Consider the following 15,609-nt stretch of genomic DNA (forward strand, 5'->3'; position numbering starts at 1 on the left):
TTTTTGGATGCATGCAAATTGGGATCGGCCTAGTAAAGAGAGGTCACTTCCCTGGTGGCTCAGATGGTAAAGAATCTGCCTATGATGCAGGAGACCTGGGTTCAGTCCCTGGGTTGGGAAGATCCCTTGGAGAAGGAAAGAAGAACCCACTCCAGGATTCTTGCCTGGAGAATCCCATGGACAGAGGAGCCTGGGGGGCTACAGTCCATAGGGTCGCAAGGAGTTGAACACAATTGAGCAACTAACATTTTCATTTTCACCTTCGCTGGTAGCAAAGGCAGGACTTCATTGAAGGTAAGTGATCTGTTATTCCTCTGGCATTTTCAGATGCTTAAAGTTGACTCTTTAACTTGAGGTGCAAATTGTGACTTATTTTATGTTCCTGCTTTACTACACACTCTGTGATATGGAAAATTGTGTTTCTCCAACTTCCTACTTCTGTTTCTTCCTCTTGTAGTTTCTTTCTGAGGTCTCTTCTGGTCTTATGCTTCCAAGAAGGTTTTGAGGACAAAGAACTTTAAAAATGGCTACAGACCTCCTAGTTCCCTCTTAGCAAAACACTTGGTTCACGGAAACTCTTGGAGAGATTTCCTTGAAAGACTGTGGAGATTCTAGTCATCGTTCATGGAGTTCTCTTCTCTTACTCTGTCATTAGAGACCTGTCTTTTATCGTCTTCAACTTGCATTTCTAGGTTTGTGATTGGCCCATGTCCACGTCTATCACTTCAAAATCACGGGGCACACGTTATAAGTGGTCTCCTTGAGCCCCTTCTCATCACAAATTAGAAAAAAAATAAATTGTATATTTCTCCTTTCCATGGAAATTAAGAAAATGTCACAGAATTACAACATTTTCCAAAGAAGTTATCTCTCCCTTCAGAATATACGTTTATACCTGAAGGCTTATGATGACTCTGGTCTCAAAACAGATTTCTGCACCTTTATTGTTTGTCTTACGTATGTTAAGTACCACCTTGTTTTGGGTCTGGGGATCCTTGCCAAATATTTACTTATCATGGTGTTCTGATACCTCAGCCAAAAGTGATTTGGAACAAGTCACATTTTAACAATGTGTTACATTAAAATTAAATAATAATGTGATATCATCTAAGAACTTTAACTCCATGTTTACACCTGAGCTCCAATTAAATATCAGTTTGATTTGATGTGCATTCTTTTGTCATGTAAATTCTTGTCCCTTTTATTTATTATGTCATTTTAGCTCCAGAAGATATAGAAGAAATTCTACAGCAGAAATAAATGTGATAGAATGTATAGGAGATACAGAGTGGGGAAAAAGAAAACTTAAAACCAAAATAATATCTGACAGGTAAAAAAGAGAATATAGGGAAGGACATGTCCTAGTCAAATCTGTCATGACCTTCTTCTGAGCATGGAGGGATGTATTAGAAAATATAAATGGGAATCCAAAGGCCAGGGTCTTTTTCTTCCATCTCTTTTGGGGGCTGTAGGAAAAGATTATATTTCCATTAAAATCACATGACTGCAACAGTAAATTCCTGCATGATGCCTTCTAAAAAGCTAAACAGAGCCAACTATCTCATTAAAAGACAATGTAGAAATAGAATAAGTGAGATAATCCATGACAAGAATCAAAGAGAATCCAGTGGACTAATCATATATTTAAGTCTTACTGTCCCCATTGGCACAGATTGCATAACCCTTTCCCTATACAGATAGATGCCCTCTTGGAAAGGAAGAGGTAGAGAAAATCCATAAGATTGAGCTTTTATCTCTATTATAAATAAAGAAAGAAACTTAGGTGATACAGTTTTATTTAACACTTCTTGATGTGAATGGTCTTCTGTTGGGAAACTACAAAATTCAGGATAAGGCAGGAAGTTTTTATAGAACAAAGAATAAAGACGAAGAAAGGGAAAATAGGAAATACCTGATTGGCTGAGGGTACACAGTTAGTCTTGTTTGCAGTGGGAAAGCCTAGATTAGGCTTGATGTTTGGGGATTGGAACCCTGCATATACTATACTTCTGATCAAGCAGAGCATTTAGAGGGACACTTTGATTATATATTTAAATCAGTGCTTTAATTTCTTTAAGCCAATGAAATGGTGTGCTTTAAAAATTCATTTTGGTAATTCTAACTGAAGGTAGAGAAATATACATCTATAACGTAGGAATGTAGACATATATAAACACACAGACACAAACAGGTCTTACAGCTTTCCTTTTAATATTTTAGCCATGGAAAAAATCCAGTAATGCAAAAGTCACCAGGTTACAAAAGAACGGTTGTATTTAAATTGAGTTTCTGCCAGGTAGAATAAGTAATGGTTACCGGTTCAGATGATACAAACCTTTTTTCTAATATTTGTGGAGAAGACTTCAAAGATTTTTCATTTGCTTAGTTTCTGAATAGATTTCTCTCTGGATTTTTTTCTTCTGAAGTTTGTTCTTTGAAGAAATGTCTCTTAGTTCCTAGAGAAGACTTGCATCTCAAAGACACAAAGAAAGAATGGAAGTTCCTCTGAGAAGGACTTTTGTTTCTGGAGCACAGATTTTTTACAGTACATTCAAGGGGAGGGTTTAGGATTGAGAAAAAAATAGGCAGGTTTTTTTCCTGTCCTACCAGTCTCAATTTTTCAGACAAGTTACACAAGTTGTCTGCAATTTGTAGGACAGATGTTTTTAAGTCCTCAAAGAATTGGGTTGCAACCCGAATTGCATTTTCTTCAATTTGCTTCTTTACATCGGAGAGAAGTCCTTCAACTAAGATAGAAATCAGATAATGCCTACATTCTAGATTAAGAGTTGCTTGCCATTGGAATGTTTCCCTCTGGGTTAATAGTTTCATTTTTTCTTAGAGAAGAAGGCCTAAAGAAAAAAATCAGGTTTTAGTATCAGCTTCTGATTTGGCCAGCTTTAGCTGGGACAGCCAAGAAATATTGCTGGCAGAATTGAATGACCCAGTAAATGAGAGAGATGTCCTTAAAGAGGGTGCAAAAGATACTACCTTTTTAAGATGTACAGCCACTTCCAAAGAGGCAAAAAGACTTAAACCTGAGAACTGACAGGAGTCCAGGGGACCCACACTGCAAATAAAGCAAAATTCACATTCCTGTCAGGCCATACCTAATTACAGTTGGTGCCAAACCCACATTTCTTTCCTTGTCATGTCTTTGGATCCCCAACCAGAAGGTTGAGGTGCCTGCATTTGCAAGAACTGACAGTCTGAGTGCCCCAGGTTAGCAGAAAGCCAAGCCACCTTTTCAGGACAGAAAATGAAACAAACAAGAAATATTTTTAGCCTTCCCTGGAATGGAATATTTATCCCTGGGAGAGAGAAGAATCAATAACCAATACCGGGCAATGTGAAATTTTATCTTCTTCTCTCAACTGGACACTCCAGAGATTCGAGAGAACTGACTTTGTTAAAAATTCTCACTCTTTGCTGACATATGCTAGTTTTCTTAAGATCCCATCGTAGGATCACCAAAGTGAGCCGGGTTTAAAGTAAAGAATGTAGCCCCAGTAACTAAAAGAATATGGCATGGTTTTTCATCAGTGTTAATTTTAGCTTCTCCTTAATTATTTAAAGGAACAACTGGTAGCAGAGTTCTGTTAACCCTGGGAGACATTCATATGGGGCTTCCTTCAAGGCTAGATTGGGAGCGTTCGAGTTGGTATTTGACCAAAGTTTCAAGGACAGTCTTTCTTTTCCCCCAGTGTCCTAGTTGATTGAAAATAAGACACAATTTTTTTTTCTGTCAGTGCTTCGATGGTGGACCCCTGTGAGGGTGAAGTAGGGGGAGGCGCAGGTGTTTTGTTTCCAGCTTTGCAGCTGCTGCTGTTGTGAAACTTCTGTTTCCAGTTTGCGATTTCTTCAGAGAGGAAAGGGAGTTCAGATAGAAGGTTTGTAGACAGAATATAGAAGGATAGAGGAGAGTAGTGGGATTCGTGTTAGTATTATAGTCTCTTATTTTCAGTATCTATTGTGTCTTTAACTTTGCACTAATCTTTTATTATGAATCTTTCAGTTAAGCCGTTTTGGAAATTTGAAGTCTTTTGGAGGCTTCTGAATGTCCATGAAAATAAGTATCCCATTCAGTTTGATTTGAGGAGCCTTGCTTGCAAGTGCACTTCTTAAATGATTGGTCTTGTCTGATTGGAACATTCCCGTCATACCCATTGTAATATGTGTAGATCAGAAGTTAGTATGGAGAATGAAGGGTATGGGTACTTGGTGGTGTTTATTCCATTACTTCAATCCCTTGTAGTTACAGTTTTACATAAAGGAAATTTCAAGTTTTCTAATTATATATGTTGAAGTATGTCTCTTGAAGAATTCTTTGAGTTTTGTCTTTGGTAGACAAAAATGTATGCCTGTGTCAGCATGAAATAAATATATATCCCAAGACTGGAAAGAAGATGTGATAAAAATGAAAAGTCTTTATGATGCACTGAATACTTTCAACCTGATGAGTCCTTTAAGTATGCTTTGCTGCTGCTGCTGCTGCTAAGTCACCTCAGTCGTGTCCGACTCTGTGTGACCCTATAGACGGCAGCCCACCAGGCTGCCCCGTCCCTGGGATTCTCCAGGCAAGAACACTGGAGTGGGTGCTTTGGGGAATGCTAAATTTGTGATTATGTGCATGGAGCAATTATGGGCAAAATCAGAAGATGCTGTTTTCAAGGAAATTTCCATCAGATAAAGTTTTGGGTGGAAAGTTTACAAGTCTTACTGTTGTTTTTGCTTGTTTGTTAAAATGTGACAAAGTGTGCACCAGAAGAGAAAGGTACTCATTTCTAAATACAATACAGAGCTCCTCTGGAGCTCAGATAGCAAAGGCACACTCAACATGAGAAGAGCACCCCCCTGATTATGACGAGGTTACCTCAAAGTAATGGAGAAGGCAATAAAAATGTGAAGCTACAAAAAGGAGAAGTACATGTAAGACTGACATGATCAGATTGGCTTGTGGGCGTCAGATGTTGATGCTGAGAGATGCTATAGAAACCAGTAGAAACATGCTGGGGGATATTACAGTGGTCTGAGATTGAAAAGGAAAATTGACTTGTTTTAATCTGCAGGTTAGTAAAATTGAGGAATATTTAAGTAGTAGTATGTACCTTTGGAGTTTAGGTATGTTTAATCATGGCTCTTGTTTTCAGATATTTGATATATTACTAAAAAGCCCCAAGTTAAATTATTTACTGCAACCATCTAATTATTGGTATTGCATCTTATCTAATCGGAATGAGTTTCCTATAAGGGCATTCTCGTTAGAGGTGATGTATATGTATACAGACTGCCTTATTTTAAAGTGAACAAAATATGAAAAAAATGTGGTTTCTTAACATGATAAATTTAATTCATATGGAAATTGATTTGTATGGAATTATTCCAAATGAAATTTAAAAGGTTTTGTTCTATTATGTTAATTATTATTGATTATTATTATCTTATTTATACTTATAGAGCTATAATTTTATAATGCCATTCATAATACTAGTCTTAGCATATCATTTTGCATAACAAGTGGTAGGTCTGTTGAGGCACTAAATACACAGGAATTTTTTTCTTTAAATATTTCTTATATATTTCAGTAAGATGTATTATCCGTTATTATTATTTTATTAATAACATCAAATTCATAAATATATCAGGTAACAAATGCTATTGAATTCAATTATTTGAATATTAATAATTTTTTAAACAAAATATAATATTGCAAGTACTGCCATCTGCTGTAAAAGAGCTATCATAGCCATGAGATAACAGTGTGGTAATGGTTCTATACTTAATTGAAGAGAATACTGTACAGGAATTCCAAGTTACCCCAAAACTTATATAAATTTAGAAAATAAATCATTGAGATAGAATATTTTTTTAAATGCTTCAATATTTAATTTGTAAAATATATCAATTCACCAATAGCTTTTGACTATAAAAACAGTCTGTCACTTCCTAACAACTTTCAATATATTGCACTGTATCTTCTGAAGAATTAGAGCAGTCAGTTTTTCTACATTATCAGATCAAGAAATGGATGTCTATGTCTGATATCACCAGTTTTGCTTGCTTCACAGGTAATTACAAGTATAATTTTGAAGATTGGTTACTGGTAGAAAAATCTTATTTATCTGAATTACACAAGTCTCAAGATGTATGTATTTTTAAATTTGGAGGAAAAAAAAAGAAAAAAAATAAATTTGGAGAAAAGAGTACATCTAGGAGAAAAGAAATTGAGAGGTTGAAGACAAGGAGAAAGACTAGAGATATAGGCAACATTTCAATGTAAAGTTAACTAGACTTTAGATTTATTTTAATAGAATATAAAAACAGATAAGAGATACTGACACATACAGAGAGACATTGCTTTAGACAGTGGTGGGAAATTTAAGTAGAGGGACAACAAAAATTATTAAATCCATAATTCATCACAGCTTTAAACATATTACATTTGCTCATCTTGAATGTTTGAGTTTTGTTGGCATTAACAAAAGATGATTGTAATGAGGAAAAATAAAACATGTTAAAGAAAATTCATAGTTGTTATGCATATCTAAAGTTACACTGACAAAAATTAGAGAAGAAAACATACTGTGAGATTAGAAAAATATGAACATTTTTCAGCCCTCTTGTGTGTAAATACTGTCAAAAAGTACAGGAGTAAGCACAGAGTTAGTGCATATATGGGTGGAGAACCACCTATTGAAGAAACCTGACCACTGATGTGAGTGAGGGGGATTTGCGTGTCAACTGTCAGTTGCATGTCTCTTTAGAAAGTGTGAACAAGTATTTAGGAGATTATGGGGACAGACTATCTGAAATTGTCAGACTTTTAAGAAAGTGCCGACCTGGAAATCAGACTGACTTGGATATGCCTCTTGATTCTTCAAAAATTTATTTAAACATCAGGAAAATCCCTTCCTTTAACCTTAGTACACTCCTGAGGTATCTCAGTGGTAAATAATCCACCTGCCAATGCAAATCTAACAGTCATGTTAGATTGCCCCCTGGAGGATAATTTATGGTTGAGATTTGCCCAAGACAAATCATTCCCAGTAAGGAAGTCTCCAGCAGCAAGTGGAGAGAAAAAAAGTTACAGACACTGGAATCAATTTTAAGGTAACTAGTCCTCTACAGATACAAGGTAGTATCATGCAATGGTTAAAAGAGGAACTAGAATGCCAGCAAAACTATGTAACCTTGAAATTCCATTCACTCTGCTAGTTGCCTTATCTATAAATTGGGATAATAAAATACCTATTTTTTGATTTTTTATGAATGTTTGATTAAATTTAAGTTTATTCACTGTAGGTCATAGTATAGAGCTTGATGTTTGATAATACTAGATATTTAACTATTTTTATTTTCTCTTAGCACAATAGAGTTATTAAAAAACATGATGGGGCTAGATATCATTTACCTGCCTACCTTCCCATTTTGAAAAAAAAAGAAAAAAAATTGAAATTAGCACTTTTCTTTTACCAGTGGTACAGCCCTGAAATATACTAAAGAGTAAGTTTCCAGTCATTTGTTTCTGCCATAGCGAATGCCTCGCTCAATGAAAGAGTATGTGTTACAATTAGAATCAGGTTTATAATTCCATGATCATGTTTAGATGTTAAGTTTGACATATCTTGTATGTGGTATGCTCAGACTTTTTGTTCTCTATTACACTTGCATTTCACTGAACAAAATATTTCTCATGATTATCATTGATAAAAACAAAAATTAAACTCACATATTTTTATTTAGGATATCTAATTCTGTCCATGTTTTAAAAGAGTTGTTGTTAAGTTTTGTCCAACTGTTTCAACTCCAGGGACTACAGCACACCAGGTTTCCCTGTCTTTGACTATCTCCTGGAGTTGGCTCAGACTTACGTATGTCCTGGAGAATCCCAGGGAGGGGGGAGCCTGGTAGTCTGCCATCTATAGGGTCCCCCAGAGTCGGACACGACTGAAGCGACTTGGCAGTAGCAGCAGTATGTCCATTGAGTGTGGGATGCCATCTAACCATCTCATCCTCTGCCACCCCCTGCTCCTCTTGTCCTCAGTCTTTTCCAGCACCAAGGTCTTTTCCAGTGAGTCAGCTCTTTACATCAGGTGATCAAAGTATTGGAGCGTCAGCTTTAGCATCAGTCTTTTCAACGAGTATTCAAGGTTGTGTTCCTTTTGTATTGACTGATTTGATCTCCCTGCTGTCCAAGGTACTCTCGAGTGTCTTCTCCAGCACCACAGTTAGAAAGCGTCAGTTCTTCAGCACTCAACTTTTTTTATGGTCCAGCTCTCATATCCATACATGACTACTGGAAAAACCATAGCTTTGACTATACAGACTTTTGTCAGCCAAGTGATGTCTCTGCTTTTTAATATGCTGTCTAGGTGTGTCATAGTTTTTCTTCCAAAGAGCAAGTATGTTTTAATTTCATGGCTGCAGTCACCATCTGCAGTGATTTTGGAGCCAAGCAAATAGTCCGTCACTGTTTCCATTTTTTCCCCGTCTGTTTGCCATGAAGTGGTGGGGCCAGATGCCATGATGGCAGTTTTTTGGATGTTGAGTTGTTTTTTTTTTAATTTTAATTTTTAACTTTACAATATTGTATTGGTTTTGTCGTATATCAACATGAATCTGGCACAGGTATAAGCCAGCATTTTCACTCATCTCTTTGACCTTCATCAAGAGATTCTTTAGTTCCTCCTCACTGTCTACCGTTAGGGTCATGTCATCTACATATCTAAAGTTATTGATATTTCTCCCAGCAATCTTGATTCCAGCTTGTGATTCATCCATCCTGGTATTTTGCATGATGTCCTCCACATATAAGTTCAATAAGCAGATTTAGGGAACATTCCTAAACATTAGAATTCTGACTAACCCACTTTAAGTCCTGTAAATTCAAATAATGCAAATATTAGTCTTCAACAGAGTGAGATCCTTGTGAAGCACCTCTGTGGCTCTCAGAACTGTATTTCACACGCAACATCTTTCTCTGCACTGACTACTAAGCACCAGTGCTGAATATTTTCTTGGCTTGGTTATGATTCATACCCTTTCCTAACAATAGCATCTATCGAGGTCTTAGCTAGAGATATTTTTATTTTCTCTGAACTGGGATTTTCCAAAGCTTGAAAGTTTGGGATCTTCATTTGAATAGCAAGTGATAAGAAGACTGCATTACAGATAATGAGGACTGTATCTAGGGGCCAGAAGGAGAAGGCTAAATTGATGCAGAAGCTTCCATAGTTCTGGTAAGAGCTACTAGAGGCTGAGTGAGCAGAGGAGGATCATCAGTCTTAAGACACAACAAAAGATCCTGAATATTTATCCAACTGCTAAAAGACTGAGAATTCATTCATATTTTACAATGTTTTATGCACCTTATTCAACTAGGGAGACCAAAAAGGAGTCATGAGGGAGATTAAATGAGTTACAGAAGATGTTCAGTGTATTTGTGATCCCTATACATCTGTGACACTTCTCTCTCTTAGTTTTTGTTTTAATTATGTCATGGTTTCTCAGTTCACTGCATTAGCCCTTTAATAAGGAAATTTTTCAGGATTTTGTGTTCAGATATTTTGTAAAGTGAAGGGGGAAATTTATTTCTCTCATTAATGAAATTTTTTTAAAAAAGCACTTATACACATCTAGTATATTATTTTCAGTCCTTCTTCTTGATATAATTACGGCACATAATTTCTTCATGTATATAATTTAAAAGGGAAGGATGTTTGGGTACTAGAAAGTGTAACATTAATTTCTAGCTTATACGAAGCACAAAATAGCAATAGTTGCTCTCCTGAATGCAGTCACAATTCATTGACTCTCTATTATGAGTTTTGATCTTAAGGAGATTAGTCTGGTGGACTTCAATCATGGTAAATTCTATAGCATGATTTTGTTACTAAGCACACCATCTAGAATATACATTAAAAGGACTGATATTCATCTACAGCTGGTATTTGTCAAGAGAAATGTAATATAAAAATTGGTTCCATCTTTATGAGGCACCAGTGGTTTTAAAATACTGTTTTTGGGAAGATATCAGTATGCTGTTTAATGTACAGATGACTCTAATATAAAAAGAAAAGCAGTCTTTACTGTTTTGACTTTGCTCAGCATTGAATTAATCAGATGATTTTCTAATGATTAACATTTGTTTAAATGTAAGATGATTTACATCTGTCTAAATTTTAAAATGCATTAGTTATTACTTAAAATTATGGATTAAATAAAGTAATATTTTCCAAATACATACAGATTGGTTACAAAATTATCAAGCAAAATGATCTATCTCTCTAATTAAAATTTTGAAGCAAATGAATTCAGTTCTCTTAAGTGTTACACTCACTGTCAAAAACTAGTGAAACCAAGTATCTACACACCATAGGTATAAAACTAACACACACACACACACACACACACACGTAAAGCAAAAGTGGTTATACAATGACTTAATTGTTTTTATTTTTCTCATTTTTACAACTTCATAAGCTGCAGTTTTTATGTTTTTAGTCTTTCAGTAATTCCACAGAATTTAATTTTAGTTTCTTAACACTATAAATCTTATGGTATTGAAAGGGAAGGAAAAATCTCATAAACCAGGTGAAGTTGCAAATTCTGTCTCTATGAACAATTTATTCCTGATTATTATGAATGGTTTTCCATTTTATAGATAAAGTTATGTCAATAGAAATACACAGCTCTCATAGAGATTTCATTTTATGTAATATAAACTTTCTTCTGAGATTGTCTAAGTTCATTCATTTCACCAGTACTATTTCTTTGAGGGCTTCCCTGGTGGCTCAGTGGGAAAGAGTCTGCCTGCCACTGCAGGAGATGCTGGGGATGCAGATTCCATCCTTGGGTCGGTAAGATCCCCTGGAGAAGGAAATGGCAACCACTCTCATTTTCTTGTCTTGGAAATCCAGTGGACAGAGGAGCCTGGTGGGCTGTATAGTCCATGGGGTCAGAAGAGTTGGACACAACTTCGTGCATAAACAACAAGAACATTTCTTTGAAAACTACTACACCATATCGCTGTGGTCAGTTCCCTGGAGGATCATGGTGGAACCCAGGCTGTGTGTCATGTGTAGACACATGTGAATTGTTCATCACATTTAAAATGATTTAGGAGGCACATATGCAATTCTTTTTTTTCTAAGTAGGCAAATATGAAAACTGAATCATAGTTAAATAAAGCTGGAAAAAATAGGCATTGTATTGGGAAATGGAGGAAATGATATGTATAAGTAAAACCCTACACAAATTCCAAGAGTGTTTACCACATACTAAATTATCTAAAGTGCTCAGAGGAAACACTGCATTCACAGATTTAAGATATCAATGGGGAAACCTGTAAATCTAAAGAGAAAGTATAACGTGTTTAAATACATATAAGCAAAAACATGGAATTTCCAGTATGTTTGTAATAGTTAATTTGAAGAGAAAATGCCTGAACTAAAATTAGTAAAATAATTGTGTATTATTTGTTAAAAGAGCAAAACTTTATTAAAAGACAGAAGATCATGTCTGGACTAATTTGAAGCATATTACATCTCAGAAACTAACATTGAGAATTGTGAGTTCTGTTAAAAATTAGTACATAGTTCCCTGGTGGCTCAGAGGTTAAAGCATCTGCCTGCAATGTGGGAGACCTGGGTTTGGTTCCTGGGTCAGGAAGATCCCCTGGAGAAGGAAATGGCAACCCACTCCAGTATTCTTGCCTGGAGAATCCCATTGACGGAGGAGCCTGGTAGGCTGCAGTCCATGGGGTCACAAAGAATTGGACAGGACTGAGCGACTTCACTTTCTTCCTGATGTAAATATAAAGTAGTAGTTGAGTTGATAATTGTTTTACTGGGGGTGGAAATAGACTAAATAGCAAACAAATTTGCCCCCTGGGTGGGGGGGTGGGGAAGAACAGAAGAAGGTGGGGAACTAAGTCTTGTCTATAAAAAAAAATACTCATGGTTTGAATACAAGACTGTCATGGGTTGAATACAAGACTGACAAGTAGATAAAAGATATAGAAGCATAAACCCAATAAAATAAACCAGGAATATTTGTGAATCCAGGAAAAAAAGTAATTGTTTCTTTTATATTAGATTTTGCTCTTATATTTTAACTGCTATGTAAACTACATAAAGAAAACTAAATAGCGAAACTATTTTTATAATTTTTAAAATAAATGAAAGCTCAGAAAAATTAAATAACCTGAACAAATCAGCTTATAAATATTATCAAAATCTGAATCTAGAAAATCTGGCTTTGGAAATTGAGCCCATTACCATAATATTGTATCATCTTTAGTGTTTAATAAATATTGCATTTCTTACTACATGGAGAAAGGACAGGATACGTAACAAATGGTTAGGAATAACACTCTTATCCATTTACCAAAATAGAAATCAAATAGACAAAAATTAAAACTCTAATAAATAATAAGTGTTGTATTTCTGCCTCATATCATGTACTTGATAACCTTTAGATGGGTTAAAAAGATAAATTTAATAATTTTATAATCTTTGAATCTTAAAATATATAAGGACTTTTCTAAGTAAGACATACCATGTAAGAGCGTCAGTAACTTAGATCCCTGGCATACAGTACTTAATACTCATTTGTTGAACAAAAGTAAGATTGAATGAATGAAATAGATGAATAAAGTAGGATAGTTGTTATATAACTTTATACATATTTTCTCAAGGGAAGATTTATTATCTTTTTCCTCCTAAGTAATCTTCTTTTATTCATGTCTTATCCTAAAAGAATGACAGTAGTATTTAAACTGTTTTTAAGACTCTTTGCACATAATACTGGGGATCAGTGATAAGTTTTAGGTATTACTTGGTCACAGGTTCAGACATTACATTTGTCTGTGCAAGGTACAACAGGTGGTATCTCAACTAATCAAGTGAGTCTGTCAGAAGAGTATTCTGTATATCCAGTTATGACTAGGAAAAATGAGAGATGGAAAAGTTAATTTTCTTTTCAGAATGATTCTATGGATAAGGGAGGCCCTGTGACACCCCCTCCCCAACCAGTCATACACAGAACTTATATGCAGGGGCATCCATTTAGGATATAGCTTTGATGGCAGTTAAAATTTAAACTTCTATAAGGAAAATTGGAGTTTGAGTTGGTATCATCTGTTGGCATAATACTGTGTATAAAGACTCTCAGAGTAGACCTGAATAAGGGGAATCATATAAGGCACTGACTGGGTTTGTTTAGAATACTCTGAAGATTAAGGACTTGCCTTTAAAGTTTATCTAAATCCTTAATCCATTCTAAGAAGATTCCACTGAATCTTTGTGGACCTTACTGTCCTATAGTTCTTGCTACTTCATGCATCGACAGACAGACAGACAGACAGACAGACAGACACACACACACAAATGAGTGCATTGCACAAGCCAAACAATGTTTTAGAATTCTTGACTTTTTTTTTAGTTCTTTGTAATCCAAGTTTTCAGTCATAATGCAGTTTTTTTTTTAATTATAAGAAATCTTCTAAAATTTTTAAATTGTTATATATTCTTATATAACTACATATAGAAGTATCAGTGATGTGTGTGTATATTTATGTAAGCTCATGCTTGTAATAATTGGTTAGAAAATATATGGGAGATTGTCTCATTCAAAAAGCAAATGAAATTATCAAAACATTATACAAGCAGGCGCACACACACTTTTCACACACTTCTCAAACTCTAGGATATAGATTGACTTGTTTTAATTTATCTTATGTTACCATTATATAAGAAAAATACTATACTGAATCCAGGAAAAATAAAACTAGGATCAGTAGAAGCAGTTTATTTAAAACAGACTTAAATTTAAGTAGTAACATAAGAATAGCTTGAAAACTTTCTGCAGAATATTTTGAAAAATTTTAAATGAGAGTCTTATTTGTTTTTGTTTTCCTAAAAGCCAGAGAAACTATCATTTTCTGAAATACGTTTATGTGATTGCTTAATTAATATAGATAAAATGAAGATGAACTACTCATTAACATACAATTAATTTGATTTTATTTTTTTTGAAAGAAAAGTTAGTTACAATGCTGTAAGCTTTGCTATGTTTTTCTCCTTGTACTAGTTGTAAAAAGCCAGAAGTCACTTTATTATTCTGCAATGCTTTTTAAATTAATTCCTCACCAGCAAGTTCTATAAACCACGCTCCTCAAGTATGTAATAAACCATCATGTGTTTAACTGCATCTAGATCACAAAAATGTACAACCATTTTCTCATTGCTGTTACTTCTAGATGAATTAGAGTGTTATCTTCAAGATTCCTTAACCAACATCATGTTAAACATTGTAAAACAAGTTCTTAATCTTTACTTCACATCTTTTCTTCATGTTTAGCTTTATGATCTCTAAAACAAAAAGCCTTTGAGGCATTCTTACTAGGCTGTTTATCCTCTTAGATAGAAAAAAAAAAAAAAAACCTTGAAGAAAAAGAAGTTATTCATACCATTAAAAAGGTAGAGAGCAAAATTAAAATGTGAATAAAACTCAGTTTTACTTTATCCTGCATATTGCTTTTTATAACCTCCAGCAACTTAGAATAGCCATAATGCATAGTATATTTGCACAGATAAAAGTGATGGATATATTCCCCATTAAGATTCTTACCTCAAAGGACTGCTAAAACTTTTTATTTTGGGGCAGAATAATAAAAAAGTATTACGATCAAGTTTCAGAACCCTTTTTTATTTTTCCAGTCTCTTATTTTTCCTTTTAATTTTTGAACTCTCAGTAAAAGCAACCAGAAGGCTATGAGAAGTAGCATAATAGACAATGAAGGTTATATGTATTGGCTACGCAACAAAATAGTTGCTCTCTTTTACTGGCTATTTATTTGCAAAATAGTAAATGGATTATTCCTTATCTATAAATCTAGAACTGAAAGCAAATATAGAATACAAAAATGGCTTTAACCCAATAGGTACCTAATAGTATCTATGACCTTCCATTTTAAACTTGAGTTTCAGACAGACATGCTTCAGATGATATATTGCAGTTCTCACTGTCTTTTAGAAAAACAATATTATCACTGTACTGGCAATTCCTTTTACACTGACACTAGAATTACTAATACTATTATAAGGCTGTCTGAAACTGCTCTCTTCTAAGTTGGTAATTTCCCTTTTTCGTTTAATATCTTTTACAGACTCTCTTCACTCTAGAGGTTAGCAGTTCATTTCCATTGAAATATTCATTGGAATAATAGTAGTATTTTCAGGACCTGAGATGCTGAAAGTAACATAAGAGAACATGTTGAAAGCTTTTGTTTTATTTTAGATATTTGCTAGAAAAAAAATTTGGTATCTCTTTTATGCTAAGTATGGAGAAATCTATAATAAATTGATAATATACCACCAGGTATTATGTAAAACAATATATATGTGTGGAGAAGGCAATGGCACCCCACTCCAGTTCTCTTGCCTGGAAAATCCTATGGACGGAGGAGCCTGGTGGGCTGCAGTCCCTGGGGTCACTGAGGGTCGGACATGACTGAGCGACTTCTCTTTCACTTTTCACTTTCATGCATCGGAGAAGGAAATGGCAACCCACTCCAGTGTTCTTGCCTGGAGAATCCCAGGGACGGAG

The sequence above is a fragment of the Bos taurus genome, chromosome 12 (assembly GCF_002263795.3).
Source record: "Bos taurus isolate L1 Dominette 01449 registration number 42190680 breed Hereford chromosome 12, ARS-UCD2.0, whole genome shotgun sequence".
Lineage (NCBI taxonomy): Eukaryota > Metazoa > Chordata > Mammalia > Artiodactyla > Bovidae > Bos > Bos taurus.